Source organism: Pseudophryne corroboree, chromosome 11 (genome assembly GCF_028390025.1).
Source record: "Pseudophryne corroboree isolate aPseCor3 chromosome 11, aPseCor3.hap2, whole genome shotgun sequence".
Taxonomy (NCBI): domain Eukaryota; kingdom Metazoa; phylum Chordata; class Amphibia; order Anura; family Myobatrachidae; genus Pseudophryne; species Pseudophryne corroboree.
In genome coordinates, this window is record NC_086454.1 from 187,777,882 (window position 1) to 187,785,527 (window position 7,646).

The following is a 7,646-nucleotide window of genomic DNA, read 5'->3' on the forward strand; positions in this document are numbered from 1 at the left end:
GCGTCTGTGTTCACCGGTCGCCACCATGAGGGGACCCGGTCGCAGCATAGGCGGCTGTATGACCGGTGTGTCTGTGTTTACTAAGTCATGGAGCGTCAGTGTACACTAGTAGCGACTGGATCCACTCAGCGTTCGCTAACGTATGATCGATCTTGGAAGCGGGGTGAGTCTCCCTGTATCCCACTCTACTGAGTACAGGTAATACAGCACTAAATCTCTTCCTTTTGAGTACGAATAGTTAGATAAGGGCATATTGCATATGATTCTGTATACCATTACTGTTGTTTCTTTCGCATTGCGTCTGAATGAATAGATTTTAAACTAGGAGCCTGGGGGGAGGGTTTAGCTAGAAACTACGGGTCGTGCAGTGAGAATAGTGGGGATGGAGGTAGTAAACGAAATGGGGGAGAAGTTGGGGGGAGGGTAAGAGCAGGCGGTAAGGTTACTAACATGGGTACTAAAAGGGATTTTACCAAAGCACTAACCAATGACGATTACAGGTCATCCTTGCTACATAAGGTGAAAGATGTCCCTAACGCAAGGGAAAATACTTATCTTAGTTGTATGTATGTAAACGCCAGAAGCATTACTGGTAAAAAGGGTGAACTAGAAATACTTGCAGCAAGCAAACAGTATGATATTATAGGCATTACTGAAACTTGGTGGGATGAATCTCATGATTGGACAGTCAATCTAGAGGGCTATACACTGTTTAGGAGAGACAGACTAAATAAAAAGGGTGGAGGGGTGTGTCTTTACGTAAAGCCGTTTTTAAAACCTAATATATGGGAAGATATTCAGGAGGGGACTGTAGACACTGTCGAGACATTATAGATAGAAATTGCATGCGGGGAAAAAGGAATAAAAAAGTTAGTATTGGGTGTATGCTATAGGCCGCCTGGTATCAACGCATCTGATGATGAATTGTTACTAAAGCAAATTGAAAGAGCAGCAGGAGTAGGAGACATAGTAGTGATGGGAGATTTTAACTATCCAGAGATAAACTGGAAAAACGGTTCATGTGATACTGCTAGGGGCAATATGTTTTTAAACACACTTAATGATAACTACTTAGTCCAACTAATTGAGGAACCAACTAGGTACAATGCAATCTTAGACCTGGTATTAACAAACAATGGGGATTTGGTATCAGGTATTATAGTAGGGGAACCCATAGGAAACAGCGACCACAATATGGTCACGTTCAATATCAGTTTCTATAAACAGCCCTATACTGGCTCAACTAGGACTTTAAACTTTAGCAAAGCAAATTTTGAAAAGATGAGGGTATTTTTCAGGGATATTGAATGGGAAGGTTTGTTTTTAGGAAAAAATACTACGGAGAAATGGGAGGTACTAAAATTCCTGCTAGCTAAAAATACACTCAAATGTATTCCTATAAGTAGCAAAAAAAAGGAATAAAAATCATAAACCGATGTGGCTTAACAAAAAGATTAAGGAACTTATGGGCAAGAAAAGGCGAGCATTTAAAAAATACAAATCTGACGGGGAAGCAGAGTCATTTCAGCACTATAAGGAATGTAACAAAATTTGCAAAAAGGAAATAAGAGCGGCTAAAGTAGAAACTGAAAAACTAGTAGCAAAGGAAAGCAAAGCGAATCCCAAAAAATTCTTTAAATACATTAATAGCAAGAGATTAAAGAAGGAGAGTATAGGCCCTTTAAAAGACAAGTTGAGAGTCTTAAGCAAAAATGATAATGACATAGCGGACACACTAAATGATTTTTTTTCAACAGTATTCACTCGTGAGGACCCAATTCAGGGACTAACGCACAATCTCAATAATGAGAATATCACACTGATAGGTACTTATTTAAGCGAGGAAGTAGTCTGTGACCGATTAAAACATTTAAAGATTAATAAATCACCAGGGCCCGATGGTATTCATCCAAGGGTTCTAATGGAGCTTCACTCTGAACTGGCAAAACCGCTATCTTTGATCTTGAAGGATTCAGTTATATCAGCTATGGTTCCCAAAGACTGGCGTATAGCGGAAGTAGTGCCTATATTCAAAAAGGGAAGTAAAGCTGAACCAGGTAATTATAGACCAGTTAGTCTTACATCTATAGTGGGGAAAGTATTGGAAGGTATTCTAAGAGATAGTATTCAGAAGTTCCTTGAAACCAATAAGGTCATTAAAAGGAATCAACATGGGTTTATGAAGGACAGATCCTGTCAAACCAACTTACTTGGCTTTTATGAAACAGTAAGCGCAAACCTAGATCAGGGTAAAGACGTGGATGTAATCTTTTTAGACTTTGCCAAAGCGTTCGATACTGTACCACACATGAGACTTATCTACAAGCTACAAGAATCAGGGCTAGGAAGCACAATATGCACTTGGGTCAAAAACTGGTTAGATAATAGGAAGCAGCGCGTTGTGGTTAGTGGATCTTTTTCAACTTGGACTGAAGTGCTAAGTGGTGTGCCGCAAGGCTCAGTATTAGGACCGCTATTGTTCAATATTTTCATTAACGACCTAACAGAAGGTCTAGAGAGCATGGTGTCAATTTTTGCAGATGATACCAAATTGTGTAAGGCTATAAATACAGAGGAGGATGCCGAGTCTCTTCAGAACGACTTAGTTAAATTAGAAGCATGGGCAGCCAAATGGAGAATGCGCTTCAACACAGACAAGTGTAAGGTAATGCACTGTGGTAACAAGAACATAAATTACACCTACCTACTAAATGGGGTAAAATTAGGGGATTCTGTACTGGAAAAGGACTTAGGTGTCCTCATAGATAGCAAGCTAAGCAGTAGTACCCAAAGTAGGACTGCAGCAAAGAAGGCTAATAAGATATTAGCATGCATAAAATGGGGTATTGATGCTAGGGACGAGAGTATTATACTCCCGTTATATAAATCACTAGTGAGGCCACACCTTGAATACTGTGTACAATTCTGGGCACCGTACTACAAAAAGGATATCCTGGAGCTTGAAAAGGTACAGAGGAGGGCGACCAAACTAATTAAGGGCATGGAGACGATGGAATACAAGGAAAGGCTTGAAAGACTAGGCATGTTTACATTGGAAAAGCGGAGACTAAGAGGGGATATGATCAACATCTACAAATATATAAGGGGACAATACACAGAGCTTGCGCGGGACCTGTTTTTGGTTAGATCAACACAGAGGACTCGTGGACACTCGCTCAGGTTAGAGGAGAGGAGATTCCGCACAATACGGCGTAAAGGCTTTTTCACGGTAAGGACAATACATGTTTGGAATTCCCTGCCCGAGGGAGTTGTAATGGCGGAATCTGTCAACACCTTTAAGAATGGGTTAGATAAATTCCTAATGGATAAGGATATCCAGGGGTATAGTGCATAGTCATGCATTATAGTTACTATAAATAGGGATAAAATGTAACGGCTGACAGCAGCATCAGTCAGAAATTTTAGTCAAATCATCATGCATAGGAGACCACAAATAGGTTGAACTCGATGGACAATTGTCTTTTTTCAACCTCAGATACTATGTTACTATGTAATATGTTAGATCTGTTAAACATGATTCAGTAAATGTGTTCTCCTACATACTTAAAATGTTATTGTAGTTGATGTACTCATATTGCTTATTATACTAATGTATAACGTGACTGACTGCTAGTATGATGCTGACTTTACTATATGTCTGTTAGTTTTTTTTTGCAGATCCTCAGTGATGGTGCATGAGTAGGGTCGGATGGATATAATTTTAAAGAAAAAAAGTTAAAGTGATTACAGTCACAAAATTGTGTAGTACGCTGTGGAAGTGCTGATTATTTATCATGTATAAGAGCGGCAATGGTGAGGACAATCATACCATGTTTTGCAAAGCAGTATTATCCTCTCATGATCTGGTTCAGGATGGCTTGTGTGCATAATGTTTTAGCTCAGCAAAGATATAAGGCGGATACAGGTACAAGTGTATCCACCTTGTGCTATCTTTGTACAGACTTTCGGGGTCATTCCGAGTTGTTCGCTCGTTGCCGATTTTTGCAACGGAGCGATTAAGGCGAAAATGTGCATGCGCATGGTACGCAGTGCACATGCGCTAAGTATTTTAGCACAAAACTTAGTAGATTTACTCACGTCCGAACGAAGAATTTCCATCGTTAAAGTGATCGGAGTGTGATTGACAGGAAGTGGGTGTTTCTGGGCGGAAACTGACCATTTTCTGGGAGTGTGCAGAAAAACGCAGGCGTGCCACGATAAAACGCGGGAGTGTCTGGAGAAACAGGGGAGTGGCTGGCTGAACGCAGGGCGTGTCTGTGACGTCAAACCAGGAACGAAACGGGCTGAGCTGATCGCAGTGTAGGAGTAAGTCTGGAGCTACTCAGAAGCTGCTAAGAATATTCTATTCGCAATTTTGCTAATCTTTCATTCGCAATTCTGCTAAGTTAAGATACACTCCCAGAGGGCGGCGGCCCAGCGTGTGCAATGCTGCTAAAATCTGCTAGCAAGCGAACAACTCGGAATGACCCCCTTTATCCAATAAGTTGAATGGATAATTCCCCCAAAATCCTGTACCAGGGATAGGGTTACACTATTAGCCCTTACATGCAGATCCACCTATGGTATATCACTACTAGCAGCAGCCTCTCAGAACCGGTGGTAAGTAAATCTTCACCCTCACAGGTTACACATTGTTCAGATTCATCAGAAGATGAAAGCCCAATTTATTCTACTTCATCATATGAAAAAGAGGTAGGTCTCAGCTCTGGAATATAGCTGAGTTAATTAAAGCAATGAAGCTATTACATCCTTAGATGATACAGCAGAGCCTGTGTTAAATACCAAGGCACCTGTGTTTAAATATCCCAAAACCTGAGTTTCCAGGGTCAGATCAGCTGATGGAAATCATGGAAGAGGCTTGGGCTACGCCCAATAAGAAGTTTAGAATTCCTAAGAAATGGAATTCCAATTATCCTCTTCCAGCTGGGGATTGTTTAAAAAAAGGGGAGGTGGCTCCTAAAGTAGATGCGAAATAGCTCATATAAAAAACCCGCAATGTTCCTGGAAGCATTGGATATGAGCAAAATATTAACTCCAGGGCATCAGCCCCAACTATACCTGCTCGTAGAGTAGTTTAACTAGGTACGTGGAAGCTGATTCAGAATCTAGGAAGGTTTGGAATCATTGTCTTTTTCTGAAAATATTATTTTTGGTAAGAATTGACAGATATTCTGGAGTCAGAAGCAGACTCCCAAGAAGGTCAGGTTCCTTCCACATACAGTTTCAAACCTAAAAGTTCAGTATTTCTGCCCTTTTTGGTATCTAACAAGTCGGGGAAGACTAGGAAAGCATTGGGCTACCAGAAGATCTACAGCTACACCATACTGGATAGGCCCAATATCATCTGATTTTTTAAATTAAGCAGTATTGGGCCTGGTTAGTACTCGGATGGGAGACCATCTGGGAATACCAGTTGCTGTAGAAAAATAAACCATCAGTCTGATGGTGTGGGCCTCCTCCCGGTATCTCTAGTTTATGCTTTCGCCTTCAAGACAGTCTGTCCCGGGTAGAGACGAAGGCCATGGCCTTGCAAGAAGCAGGTCAGCAATTGCTTCAGTCAGGAATAGTCATTCCAGTTCCTCCGGCAAATGAGGACAAGGTTTTACTCCAACCTGGTTTTAGTCGGAAGCCAAATGGGTAATTTCAGCCCATGCTCAATCCTAAAATGCTGAACAAATACATTTGAAACCTCGGTTGCACGTGGAATCATTACGTTCCTTGTGTGTGGCATGGAGCCAGGGGTTTTATGGTATCCCTGGATATACAGGATGCTTACCTACATGTTCCTATACCATTGTCCATCAGTGTTATCCAAGGTTTGTTATCCTCCAAACAGCATTTTCAGTTCTAGGCCTTACTCTTTGAGTTAGCCACAGTCCCCAGAGTATCTACCAAGAATATGGGGGTAATAACGCCTTATCTCCACCAGCAGGGGTTAAGGATTTTCCCATACCTAGACTATCTTTTAATCCTGGCACAGTCACAGAGATTGCTCTTTGTCATCTGCAACAGACAATAACGTGTTTGCAGGGGCAAGTGACTCATAACTTGGGAAAAATCGTCTCCAGTTTCATCACAACGGATGACTCACTTGGGGGCTGTACTGGATCAGGTTTGCAGAGAGTCATTTTTACCTCACAACAAGATATCCAGGGTTCAGTATAGGATTCAGGACTTGCCACACAGTCAGACGGTATCCATTCACGCAGCATTGTGGGTGATGGGTTTGATGGTATCTGCATCGACAGGAGGGAGTATGCAGAATTCCACTCTAGGTCTCTGCAGCGTCTGATTCTTCCCAAATAGAATCTACAGTCACACCACACTGGATATGCCCAGATTTCATCGGATCGTGGAAGCTCAGCAGTGTTAGCCTGGTTGGTACCTGGAGGGACCAGCTGGGAATACAAGGTGTTGTAGGTATTAATGGATGGCATCAGATAATAAAGACGGACTATGGTACTTACGATAAATGTAAGAAGGTCGTTAGCCTGGTGGCTACAGACATCCCAGCTGGACAAAGGGAAATCATTTTGATATCAGATTGAGAAGATTCTGACAATGGGGATCAGTGTCAGGAAGATTGTGCTCCCAAAAAAGATAGTTGTCTGCCAATAAAGGTTGGAACCTCGGGCCATATACAGGGCACCGGTGTAGGCATGGGACAGTCTTTAGGGAAAACCAGTCCAGTTCTGCTCGTACAATGCGACTGCAGTAGTGTACTTCAACATCAGGGAGGAACTCTCAGCCGAAAAGTGATAAAGAAGGTAAGTCACATACCTAAGTGGGCAGAACTTCATCATCCAACCTTGTGCGCCGTTCTCATTCCTGGAATCCTAAATGGGAAAGCGGACTTTCTCAAGTCGACACACCATTCAGGGAAGTGACTGGGCTCTACACCAGGAGATCTTCCTGACTCTTGTAAACAAGAGGTGCTTGCCAGAGATATATCTCATAGCGTTTGGTTGAACAACAAAGTGCTCACATACAGGTCAAGAACAAAGGATCCCAGGGCAATCTTTGTGGATGCCTTATTGGTGAGATGGGACCTTCGTCTGGCGGATGGGTTTTCCTCTAATTACTCTCTTACCCAGGGTGGTGAGAAAGTTAAAACAGGAAGACCAGCAGAGAATGGCAATGGATGCTCTACTTCTGCTCCCTCAACGTCCAGACCTACTAACACAGGGTCCTGGTTATGACAGACATCTGGATCGACTGTCTTTGACAGCATGGCCTTTGAAACCTCTATCCTGAGGTCAAGAGGATATTTTCAAACAGTCTTCAGAGCAAGGAAACCTTACTTAGCTCGCATTTATCACCAAATATGGCAAACCTATATTCATTGGTCCAGTTAATGAAAAACATTTGGGGTCCAATTTTCTGAGTTTCCAGGGTCTTAGCATTCCTTCAGGCAGGAATGGATGGCTTCCTTGAGAGAGCAAGGGTCGGCATTGACTGTAGGGTTCCAGAAGTAAATGACCAACTTACAGGATGTGCGTAATTTTTTTTCAGGGTATGCTGCGCATTCAGCCTCTGGTTGTTCCTCCTACAATGCTGTGGGACTTATGTTTAGTCCTGAAAGCCCTTCAAGTTGCCCCATTTGAATCACTTATTAAAATGGATCA

The 7,646-nt window shown here is 42.2% G+C and overlaps 1 pseudogene; it reads left to right on the forward strand.

The window, feature by feature from the left end:
• Positions 1–5,327: 5,327 nt before the first annotated feature.
• Positions 5,328–5,446, forward strand: LOC134971516 (5S ribosomal RNA; annotated as a pseudogene).
• The last annotated feature ends 2,200 nt before the right edge of the window (positions 5,447–7,646 follow it).